Here is a 13336-nt window from a genome sequence, read left to right on the forward strand (position 1 = left end):
GGCATACACTTTTACCTTCTCTGGCCTAAGCAATGTCAGATGCTGACAGGGAGGAAAGCAGCCTCTCTTTTCTGCTCATCTAGAAGGACTCAGCTCTCTCTGAAATTTAATTCTTAGTGTCCATTGTCTTCTAAGATCTGGAAAGATATATGATATTTCCTGTTAGCTTTGGTTGGGAGAGCAACAGTCTATCTTGAGATACCACATTCCAAACCAAAGCAGAATTCTCTCTGGTTATCATTATGGTCATATTCTAGGACCTCCTTATGGAGGTGACTGGGTTGCTTATATTCTTTCCTTGTGAGGTTTGGCTGTAGTTGGTATTTTTTGTAGGATCTGAGATGATATCAATATATTAGTTATTGCTGTTAACAACAATCAAATTCTTGGTAGCATGCAATAAACATTTATTTTCTTCTTCATAAACTTTTGAGTTGGCTATGGTTCTGCTGGGATTGTCTGGGCTTGGCTTTGGGCTAAGGATTGGGTTCAGGTATGATCCACATGCTCCATTATTCTTTTGGCTACCTGCAGAATGCTTTTCTTAGGATGGGTCAAAGAAAATCAATAGGACCATGATATATATACAAGTTTAAAGTCTCTGTTGATGTCACATTGGCTTATATTACATTAGCCAAACCAAGTCATGGTGCCAAAGTAATCATCAATGGAACAGGGAAGTAGATTCTGCAAACAGAGGAGAGCACTGCAAAGACAAACCACATGTATACAATCCTTTTATTGGAAGTAAAGAATGTGAAAATGTACTCCAATCCATCCTGAATTGTGTCATGGTAGGAAAGTCAAGGCACAGCTGCATTAACAAGAGCCTGAAGAAAGCTTTAAGCCTCTCATGTCCATAAAAGGAATCCTTGACATTTTTTGCATTAACCTTTTTATATTGAGAACCCATATGACAACTCTCACCCAAGAGAGAGGAGAATAGATTTGAGGCATACAAAGCTAAGACACTGACCTTGCTCCAGTTGGAAACGTTCCTCTCACCTGTTCTTCCTGATTCAGATGCTAATGGACAAGTGAGTCTGTTAAGGAAAAAGAAAACCAAGTGCCTCATGAAACAAACAACAGAACCACAGTCGCCCAAAAAACTCACAGCACTGCTGCAGTTGGTAGCATACGTCTCTATCTGTGCCTTAGAATTTGCCCTACAATAGTAGTCTACAAACTTCAGCAAGCAGCATAATTACCTGGAAATCTCATTAATCACAGTCCTGGACCCCAACCCCAGAGTTACCAATTTAGCTGGTCTTGGGTGGGACCAAATGATTTTCATTCCAAACAAGATTTCAGGTAATGCTGATGCTTCTGGTCTATGGTTTGAGGACTCCTCCAATAGATCATAAATCCTTCAAAGCAGAGACATTTCATGCATTCTACTGAGGACTGTGGGAAGGCTCTCCTTCACCCCTGAGCTACCTCGATGTTCTGCCAGAGCTCCTGAAGGCTGAGGATTTTCATAACGCAAAATGTATGAAGCTGCAGCCCATGGAGCTAGTTAGCTCTGTGTTAGGATCATTGGGTTCTAATCCATTTGTGCTATTGGCCTATTTTGTAACAAGTCATTTTTACCTCTCTGGGCCTCAAGTTCCTTGTGCTAAAGGAAATCCAGGCTTTGGACTTAGTTGACTTTTAAGAAATCCTTTATTTAAAAACTGTATAATTTTATGGTCTTATTATCAGCAGCTCCATGGCCTTAGGTGATTTACTTAAACTCTACAAGCCTTAGTTTTTCATCTGTAAAACCGATAAAACAATTGTATGTACCCCCAGAGGACTATCATGTATGAGGATTCAATGAGATAATGCATGCACAAAACTTGGGATACTGCCTGGCACCAGTCAATGGTTAATAATGTGCCATTATTATTTATTATTACTATTACTAAGCATATAGAATTTCACACAGTACTTTGGACTTCGAGGAGAGGGAGAGAGACCACTTCCAGAAGGAAGATAAGGGGAAATTACAAGAAGAAAGAAACATTTGAGCTGGGTCATAAATATCAACTAAAATTGGGGTTTCTGGATTTTTTTGGTGGGGCAGGAAGGGCAGTTTTGGCAGGGAAGCAACATGAATTTGGACATAAAGTAGGGAGAATACAGGTTATGGCTAGTGATCAGGAAGCTAACTGTGGTGTTGCATGTATGGAGTAATATAGAAAAAAACTAATAAGAGCCTAGAATGAAAGCAAGATCAGGGATCAGGTTTATAAGGCAAAAAGAGTTTGGACTTAGGAGACAATGAGGAAGAATAACTTTTAGAGAAGACAGTGGTCATTGGATTTGGTTTTAATCTGAGCCCCACCACTTCAGATAGTGGCTTTGGTGGCTACTTTGACATCTGAGATTCAATTTCCTTATTGTAAAAAGGAGAAAAATGTACACACACACATATCATGGCACTGTCATGAGGGTTAAAGAAGAATGTATACATGAACTTACCTTTTGTGGGGCTCTGCACATAGTGGACCCTGAGTTAATGCTTAAAAAAAAAAGTAAAGTTATTTTGAAACAATTTAAATTTACGAAAGGGTTACGTAGTTAGTACATTGAGTTCTCACATATTTGTCATGCTGCTTCTCCTCCTCTTGTTAACATTTGATATTCTTTTTTTTTTAATTTCTTTTCAGCATAACAGTATTCATTGTTTTTGCACCACACCCAGTGCCCCATGCAATCCGTGCCCTCTCTAATACCCACCACCTGGTTCCCCTAACCTTCCACCCCCCGCCCCTTCAAAACCCTCAGATTGCTTTTCAGAGTCCATAGTCTCTCATGGTTCACCTCCCCTTCCAATTTCCCTCAACTCCCTTCTCCTCTCCATCTCCCCTTGTTGTTATTTGCTAACAAATAGCATCTCTCCTCCATGCTATTTGTTATGCTCCACAAATAAGTGAAACCATTTGATCACATTTGATATTCTGATGATGTATTTATCAAAACTGAAAAATTAATATGTGTTAGTAATATGAGTGTTATTTACTAAATCACAGACTATTTGGGTTCTGCCAGTTTTCCCACTAATGTCCTTTTTTCTACTCCAGGATCTGAGGTGGAACAGCAGGTTGTTTTAATTCATCACAGCTCCTTCATCTCCTCCAATCTGATAGTTTCCTGGTCTTTCCTTGACTTTCATACTTTAAGAGCACTGTTGGGGCATTTTGAGAATGTCTCTGAATTTGAGCTTGTCTGACTCTAATTTTATGAATAGATTTCATTTTGTTATTTGGAGGAAGAATATCAAAAAGCTGATTGTATTTTATCAGGTTATATGCAAAGTCGGCCACATAATTTTCTGGGCACAGTATAAAGTGAAAAGGTGAAGTTCCATTAAAAAAAAAAAAGGGGGGGAGATTAAAGGTACTAACATATAAAGCTTTTCTTTTTCCTGCACAATTTCTCTCAACTTGTTACACTGTTTTTGTTTTTTTTTTAAGATTTTATTTATTTATTTTGTCAGAAAGAGAAAGCACAAACAGGGGGAATGGCAGATGGAGAGGAAGAGGCAGAATTCCCACTGAGTAGGGAGCCTGACGTGGGGATCGACCCCAAAACCCTGGGATCATGACCTGAGCTGAAGGCAGGTGCTTAAGGGCTGAGCCACCCAGGCACCCTTACACTGTTTTTCATGTTTCGTTGTTGTTGTTACTTTGTATAATTCTAAAGAAAGAAAAAGTATTGTAAGTTATTGGCATGAATTTTATTATTTTTATATTGTACAATGGCATTTTAAGTAAAAATATATGAGCACATAATTTGTATACAGAATCATCAGAATTAGACAATTTGTGTTTTGAAGCTTGCACACACATGTGTTTTATTCTTATGCCATTCATTGTCGTCTTCTGTTCCAAGCAAACTCTGCTTTGAACAGGAAGTATAGCTTCTAAGGTCAATCAGTGTCCCTCCCTCCTCAGTCACAGATGTAATACACTTACCTTGTACTTGCTTTAAGCCTTGCTGGACTTGCACGCATCATGGGTCCTCAGGAACCATGTGCTCCCGGGGCATCCAAATGCTGATTGAGAGGAACTGTGGCCATGCATACAGTATACATCTCTTCTGCCCACACACCTGCTCCACTTCCCATAGCATTTAACTGACAACACACACGTTCAGAGATAAAATTATAAAGAATTTCAATATGCCAAAATCAGAACATTAATCAAGTGCAGGACCCTTCTGAGCATGGAGTCCTTTGTCTACACAGGTTGCACATCTGTGAAGCCAGCCCTGGCTACGTGATTTTAATGTTACTGTTGCTCTTAACTTTAATCATTTGATTAAGGGGGTGTCTGCCAGGTTTCTCATTGCCACGTTAGCCTTATTCCCTTGCCATACTCTGTGAGAAGCAAATCCCTAAGTCCAGTCCATATCCAAGGAGAGGAGAATGAAGCTCTGTTTCCTGGAGAGAGGAGTGTCAAAAATTTTGTGGACATGTGTTAACACCACTAGTCACTTTGGAGTAGCTAATGTTTTTTGAATCTCATAATCCAAGGGCCAATTTGGAATCTCGTGACCCACATCTTGCCTCTAGGTCTGCAATATGACGAGTCTGGCAGGAACATTATAAAAGAGTGTGGCAAATCTCCCATCATTGTAAATGCTGTTCTCCCACCAGTAAGAGACCCTCGGCCTTGGGACTGACCTGGATAATAGGGAAAGTAAGCCTCTACCCAGGAAGTGCATCAACCTATTTTCCTCGGAAAATCTTTCCCTTCAGAGGTTGGGCAGCATTTGCTGGGGGAGGGGGCGGGCGTGGTGCTAGGCATAGCATGTGCTGCAAGTAGGTGACCAGGGGTATGCAATTATCAGCCCATGGTGCAGGGAGATCCAAGCCCCCTCATCACCCTCGGCGTGCACAGCATCTCTGCCTGCCCGCGGTTCCCCACTTCTGGCAGATGCTGTCTGCACAAGACGCTGAGTGCAGGCGAATTATTTCCACTACTTCCTGCTAATTTCAGCACTGCATTCATCCAAAGCTCTCGAAACTCTTAATCAACAGGAATATGCTAACCTGAGACTGGGTCACAGAGGGACAGCTTGGAGATCTGGGGGGGATTGGTGACAGCTGCTGCCCTCTCTCTGAAGAGGATTGATGTGGATATCATCATGCTTGTTGACAGGAGGAGGGAGGAGCCGGACTTTTAAGGTCTCTTCCAATCTGGGAAGGCTATGAATACCGCTACCAGCTGAGTGATTCTCCATGCTTTATTCATCACGAAAATGACGCAAATTCAGTAAAGCAGCTCTCTCGAAGGTAGGTGGCCACTAAACCAGGCATACAGACACTTAGCACTCAGAACGCTTGCTGAGGAAAGTCCTTGAGTTGTTTTCCTTCTTTTTTTTTTTTTTTTTTTTTAAGGTCATTTCAGGAATAGATGGGGAAAAAATGTAGTGCATTTGGTACTGCCTAGGAATAGACTAAAAGGTTTTAAGTTCAAAAGCAGTGAGCTGTGGTTATCTGGAATAGCTATTGCAACTCTAGATTGTGTTAATAGAAGTAAAATGTTTTAGATGAGGGAAATAATTCCTCTCTCCTCAGGGTTAATCAGAGCTTATATGAGCCACACTGTTCCATTCTTGTTATACCTTGGAGGGGAGGAGAAGCTGACGATTTTCGGAGAAAGGTACCCCAGAGAGCGAAGGGTCTCAGAAGCATGCAATTGGAAAAGCCCCTAAAAGGATGAGGCTCATGAAGCCTGAAAATTTAGGAACTCACCAATGTAATGACTGTTATCGTCCCATAGGATATGGAAGTTTCAAGAAGTTAAGCACAAGTTCTGATGAAACAGTGACAGGGATTTCTGTCTTGGCACTTAAGGAAGATCTTTCTGACAATCAGAGCTGAGCAGTGAGGGGAGTAGATCTGGCCACATGTTCTTCAAAGGTGGTCCGAGATGATACAATGTATTCGTGATGCTGAGAAAGGATGTAAATAGCAGGTGGTCCAGCCCTAAATGGAAAACCCCAGCATCGTACAGAGAGTGGTTTTGTCCACATTCATCTTGAGAGGTAAAACAAATTGCAATCAAGGTCTTACTAAAGCTGTTTTATTTTAAAAGTTTTCACATATATAGCAAAGTTAAAATAACTCGAGTAAACACCTATATACCCACCACCTAGATTTTATCACTGACAAATTGTATGACAACCTTATTGAGACATGATCTATATACCATACAATTCATGTATTAAAAGTATACAATTTGATGCTTTTAACTGTTCAACCAGCACCACAAATGATTTCCAAATGTTTTCACCATTCCTTCCCAGAAAACACCATACTCATCATCGATTGCTCCCCTTCCCACTCCTAGTTCTCATGTCCTTTCCATCATCCTCTAGCGCTGGAAACAATAGTCTTCTTCCTGTCTCTATAGATTTGTTTATTCTGGACATTATTATAAATAGAAACCTATAATAGATGACCTTCTGTGATTAGCTTCTTTGGTTTAGTACACTGTCTTCATGGTTTTTCCATGTTGTAACGTGCATCAGAACTTCATTGCTTTTTATTACCAAAAAAATTCCATTGTCTGGATATGCCACATTTTATTTACCCATTCATCAGGTGATGGCCATAAGGATTGTTTCCACTTTTTGGCTATTATGAATAATGCTGCTCTGAACCTTCGTCTACAAGTTTTTGTGTGGTCATATGTTTGCATTTCTCTTGGGTATAACTCTAGGAGTAGAATTGTTGGGTCATATGGTAACTCTGTGTTTAACCTTTTGAAGAACTGACAAGCTGTTTCAAAGTACCATTAACATTTTACTATACTTGTTTTATTACATATCTTCCCTTCCATTAATCGATTCTTACTTTTTTGCATTTCAAAGGAAACTGCAAGCATCAGTCACTCTGAAAACTTCAGCATTCGTGTCATTAACAGGACTCAATATTTACTTAACTTTTTCCTTCTATTATAAAATGTATGTGCAAGGCAATGCACAAATCTTGAAATATGCACTGATACTTGATAAATGCACTTACCTACAATCCAAGCCCCTTTCAAGGTAGAGAACATCCCCATTTTTTTCCAGAAATTTTCCTCATACCCATAACCAATTGTTAAACTCACCATTTCCTCAGATGCAACCACTGTTCTGATTCTTTTCCACTATAGATTACATTTGCCTGTTCTAGAATTTCATATAAAATAACTCATAAGACTGCACTTTTTTAAAGCAAGACTTGTTTTACTAAGCCTAATGTTTTCAGCCATCACTAATTCATTCCTTTTAATGCCTGCATAGTATTCTACCCTATGGAGATATATTGTTTGTTTGTTTTTTTTTTTTTTCCTCCATTGACCATTTGATGGACGTTTGGTTCACATCCAGTCTCGGCTGCTGGGAATAATGCCTCTTTGACTGTTTGTCTGCAAGTCTCTGTGTGGGCTTCTTCTTTTGTTTCTTAGTACTGCACTTGCTGGATCATAGGGTACATACACATTTATCTTTATCAGAATCTGTCAGAACTTTTCCCCACAGCAATTGTACCATTTTATACTCCCACCAAGAACAGAATCTGGTTGCTCCACATCGCTGTCAACCTCTAATGTTCCCAGTGTATATAATTATAGCCATTTTGGTAACTGTGTAGCTATAGCTCATTGTGGTTTTAGTTTGCATCTCCATGATGTCTAATGGTATTGAGCACTTTATCATTTACTCTCTTTGGTCAATCTGTATATTTCTTTTGAAAAGTATGCAAATATTTTGACTACTTTTTATTGATTTGTTTACCTTTTAATTATTGAATTATAGGGATTACTTATATAACCCTGAATAACAGTCTTTTTTTAAAGATTTTTCATTTATTTATTGACGGAGAGAAAGACACAGAGAAAGGGAACACAAGCAGTGGGGGGAGGGAGAGGGAGAAGCAGGCCTCCTGCTGAGCAGGGAGTTGGATGCAGGTCTCAATGCCAGGACCCTGGGATCATGACCTGAGCCAAAGGCAGCTGCTTAATGACTGAGCCATCCAGGTGCCCTGAATAATAGCTTTTTCTTATATTTACAAATATTTTCTCTTTGCCTATGGCTTGTCTATCTATTTTCCAAATGGTGTCTTTTGCAGGGAAGAATTCTTAAATTCTTAAATAAATTCTTAATTATCACAACTTTCCTCTTATGGTTACATTTTCTATGACCTGCTTAAGAAACATTTGTTTTTTCTTGATCATAAAAATAATTTTTCATATTTACTTAAAAAAAAACTTTTATGGGTTTAGCTTTTATGTTTTAATCTATGACCCATGTCAAGTAAATTTTCAGTAGGGTCAATGTTCATTTGATATTTTTCATATGAATATCCAATTACTTTAGCACCACTCATGGAAAAGACTCCTTTTAACATTGTGTTTGCTCTGGTGACTTTATTGAAAAACAGGTGACCACGTAAGTGTGGTCTATTTCTGACTCTCTGTTGTATTAATCTATTTGTCAGTTCCAAAGCCAGCACCATAGGGTTTGACAATTTAGGTCTTCTAACTTTTTCTTATGTTCATTTTGTTTTGTTTCGTTTTTTTAGTTTTCAGGGTACAGGTCTTACACATGTACTGATAAATTTTTTCCTATGTCTGTTACATTTTGTTGCTATTATAAGAGAAATTGTTTTTGAATTTTATTTTCTAATTACATAGTTGTGTGTGTAACAATACTGTTGATCTTTTTAAAATAAAACCTTGTATCCTATAACCTTGATAAATTCACTTAATCCTTTTTATTAATTTAATTTTATTTTTTCAGTGCTCCAAGATTCATTATTTATGAACCACACCCAGTGCTCCATGCAATAGTAGTTTTTCAAATCCCTTACATTTTCTTTATAAACAAAATGTCATTTCATATAGTTTGGTTTTTCCTTTCTGATTTTTATGGTTTTTGCATCTTTTCATATTTTTGTAAGTAGTTAGGATTTCCAGCACTAAAGGTAGTGGGAGCAGGAATTCTTACCTTGTTTCTGATCTTAGTGTTCATTATAACACGATTAAGAATGATGCTATCTGTAAGTTTTACAAATTCTGTTTATTAAATGGAAGAATTCTCCTCTTCTTCATTAGCTGAGAATCTTTATCATAAACTGGTGCTGAATTTTATAAAAATGCTTTTTCTGCACCTATTGACATGACTATAGGGCTTTTCCCTTTATTCTATTAATATGGTTAATTGTATGCATTGATTTTTTTTAATGGAGGTGAAACTGACACATCATAAAACTAATCATTTTAGGGTGAACAATTCAGTGAATTAAAATAAACCTTGCATTCCAGGTATAAGGCCCTCATGCTCATGACAAATTGCCATTTTTAGACATTTTATTTGATGTACTAATACTTTCTGAAGGATGTTTGTGTCATGCTCATGAAGAAAAACAGTCTATAATTTTCTTATAATGCTTTTATTAGTTTTGGTCTAAGGGTTATACTGATCTTATACAATGTATTGGGAAATGTTTCCTCCTCCTCTGGGATTTGAAAGAGTTTGTGTCCTACTGATATTAATTCCTTCCTAAATATTTGCTAGAATTCACCAAAGAAACTCTTCTGAGCCAAGAGTTTCTTTGTGATAAGTTTATACAGAAAGGATTTAATCTCAATAATAGGCGATTCATATTTCTGTTTACAACTCATATTCTGTTCACAATTAAGCAAATTATATTTGAAGCACAATTGAGCTAAATTATTTTTCATTAAGTTGAGTAGGCCTTCATACTGCCTCCATATCTGCTAGGCAGATGATACCTGCGAAAGCTGGATAAATTGGGGCGCCTGGGTGGCTCAGTGGATTAAAGCTTCTGCCTTTGGCTCAGGTCATGATCCCAGGGTCCTGGGATGGAGCCCCGCATTGGGCACTCTGCTCGGCAGGGAGCCTGCTTCCTTCTCTCTCTCTGCCTGCCTCTTTGCCTACTTGTAATCTCTGTCTGTCAAATAAATAAATAAATAAATAAATAAATTGTATAAATTGACTTCGTCTTAATATTTACAGCAAATAGGGATATATTTTCTGTGGTCGCTGTCAGTTCCTTGTACATGGTGGTAGGCTAGAGGGTAGCCCATGTCTCATTAAGAAGAAACCCAAAAGAGATCATCACTGTTCCCTGCACCAGCACGCAAACAGTGAAGATTACTATATTAATTTTCTATTACTAGTGTAAAAATTGCCACAAAATTAGTGGCTTTAACAACACAAATTTTTTATCTAATAGCTCTTTAGGTTAGAAGGCTGACATCGATCTCACTGGGCTAAAACCAAGACACTGGCAGGGCTATACTTGTTCCTGAAAGCCATGGGGGAGAATCCATGTCCTTGTCTGTTCCTTGTCTCATGGCCCATTTCCCCGTCTTCAGAGCCAGTAACACGGAATACCGCTGGCCATCCTTCCATGTACATAGCTTCTCTGATCATAGCTGGGAACATTTCTTTGCTTTTAGGGATTGATTTTATTAAACTGGGCCCACCTGGATGATGCAAGATAATCTCCCCATCTCAATTCTTTAGCCATAATCACATCTGCAATCTCCCTTCTGCCACACAGGCTAACACATTTTTAGGTTCTAAGAATTAAGACACGGACATCTTTGGGGAACCACCATTCTGCTTGTCACATTCTTCTTGCTGGCTCAGTAGGACCTTAATCTGTTTGGATGGGATCATGCTTCTTTGTAGGGGTTATAAGGCTGACAAGTCTTGCCCCTCCAGTGAGGAAAACACTACACATGCCTTGCTGCTTTGTCTAGCCATCCTCATGCAATTAAGTTTGTATTCTTGGGACACCTGAGTTGGCTCAGGCGGTTTAGCACCTGCCTTCGGTTCAGGTCATGATCAAGGGGTCCTAGGATCAAGCCCCACATCAGGCTCTCTGCTTGTTTGGGAGTCTGTTTCTCCCTCTCCCTTTGCTCCTTCCCTCACTTTTGCTCTCTTTCTCTTTCTCAACTAAATAAATAAAATATTCAAAAAAAAATATATTGAGGTGTGCCTGGGTGGCTCAGTCTATTAAGTGTCTGCCTTTGGCTCAGGTCATGATCCCAGGGTCCCGGGATCGAGTCCCATATCAGCCTCCCTGCTCATGCGCTCTCTCTCTCAAAATAAATAAAATCTTTAAAAAAATATACCTAAGTTTTTATGCTTTAGCATTCAAGAAACTCCTATCTCTTGCTTGTGCCTATTGACACCTACTCCTTGTAAAAATCTTTGAGACAACTATGTAAGCAATCCACTGAAAAGGAAATAAAAACTTTAAAGTTGATGGCATTCTGTGTTGGCAAAAACTTGGAGAAATCCACTTCTATGTGATGTTGGTGAGTTTATATGTTGTCTCTGTGGCTTTATTTAGAGGCCAGTATGGCTTTAATCTATCAAAATTTCAGAAATATGATGATTCTTCAACTCAGCTCTTTCTTAGGTGTCTCACCTACAGAAAACATTCTCACATTGCACAAAGGCAGATGCAAAGATGTTCTCTTCAACATTTCATTTGTTAAGGCATATCCAGGAGAATTTCTGTGATCATTAAATTAGCAGATGTTAAATATATTCTGGTAGATTCACACTTGGGAATAGGACAGATTTCTTAAAAGACTGAAATAGATCGACATACAGCAAAATGAAAAGACCAAGATATAGCAAAGTAAAAGAGCAAACTACAACATGAAGAAGGGGATCAGGTGCGTGTGCATGTGTGTGTGTGTAGTCACGAAAAGACTCGGAAAGATAGGCAACATTTCAACAATGATTTGCATTATGAGGAGAATTAAATATGGAGCCTGGGATAAGGGTTTTGAAGGCACACTTTCATTTTTATCTATAACTTGTAAGTATTCTTAAGTATTATTATGAAATGTATTTTTTTCTCCCATTTTTTAAATTAACATATAATGTATTATTAGCCCCAGGGTACAGGCTTGTGAATCGCCAGGTTTACACACTTCACAGCACTTACCATATCACATACCCTCCCCAATATCCATAACCCAACGACCCTCTCCTTAATGAAATGTATTTCTAAATGAAAGACTTTTTAATGACTGAATAAAAGAGAGAAAACAAATCTGTCTTTATTTCCAAGATTTGAAGACTGTGGATTCCATATTTTCTTTTTTTCCCTCTATTTACTTTTATTTCTTTTTAGTTTCAAAGGTAGAGTTTAGTGATTCATCAGTTGCATAAAACATGATGTAATAAGTGTTTATTACATCATATGCTCTCCTTAATGTCCACCACCCAGTTACCCCATCCCTCCGCCCACCTCTCCTCCAGCAACCCTCAGTTTGTCTCCTAGAGTTAGGAGTCTCTTATGGTTTGCCTCCCTCTGTGTTTTCATCTTATTTTATTTTTCCTTCCCTTCTCCTGTGTTCATCTGTTTTGTTTCTTATATTCCGCATATGAGTGAATTCATAGGGTATTTGTCTTTCTTTCACTGACTTATTTTGCTTAGCATAATACCCTCTAGTTCCATCCACGTCATTGCAAATGGCAAGATTTTATTCTTTTTGATGGTTAAGTTATATTTTCTCCCTAAATTATAGAATCATTAAAAGATCCAATCAAGCTGATCTTGCTCCAGGGGTAAGCATTATTAACCCCCATTTTCCAGACAAAACATTATGAATTGCTTTTCCCAATAACCACAACTACTTGGTAGCAGAGTTAGAACTGGAAGAGAGACCTTGGTTTATTCCTAGCCGTATCTAGGTATGTCACAGCCTATAAGCAGCCAAAGTCGGTTTCTAGACACTTTTCTGAACTACTATATTTATTTATTTATGTTTTAAGATTGTATTTATTTATTTGACACAGAGAGAGATAGCTAGAGAGGGAACACAAGCAGGGAGAGTAGGAGAGGGAGAGGGAGAAACAGGCTTTCCCCGAAAAGGGAGCCCGACATGGGGCTTGATCCCAGAACCCTGGGATCATGACCTGAACTGAAGGCAGATGCTTAAAAACTGAGCCACCCAGGCACCCTTGAACCACTGTATTTTAAATGTGGCCTCGATTCTTCAGTCTGAAGCTACTCTCTTTCCTATGTGCTTTTGCAGCAACTTCCACAAAAGATGAGTGTGTTTCCCTGCCCATTGAGTTTGGAGTTAGCCATGGGATTTGCATGGGCCAATGAAATTTTGGTAGACATGATGTGATCCAGGGTTCAAATGTGCTTCCTTGGGGCCCCTGAGTGGCTCAGTTGGTTAAACATTGGATCAAGTCATGATCTCAGAGTCATGAGATTGAGTCTTGAGTCATGCACCATGCTCAGAGCAATGATTGACCCCATGTGATTCCCACTCTACATATCATGGATGAACTCTTC

Source organism: Mustela lutreola, chromosome 12 (assembly GCF_030435805.1).
Source record: "Mustela lutreola isolate mMusLut2 chromosome 12, mMusLut2.pri, whole genome shotgun sequence".
In the NCBI taxonomy this organism is placed as follows: domain Eukaryota; kingdom Metazoa; phylum Chordata; class Mammalia; order Carnivora; family Mustelidae; genus Mustela; species Mustela lutreola.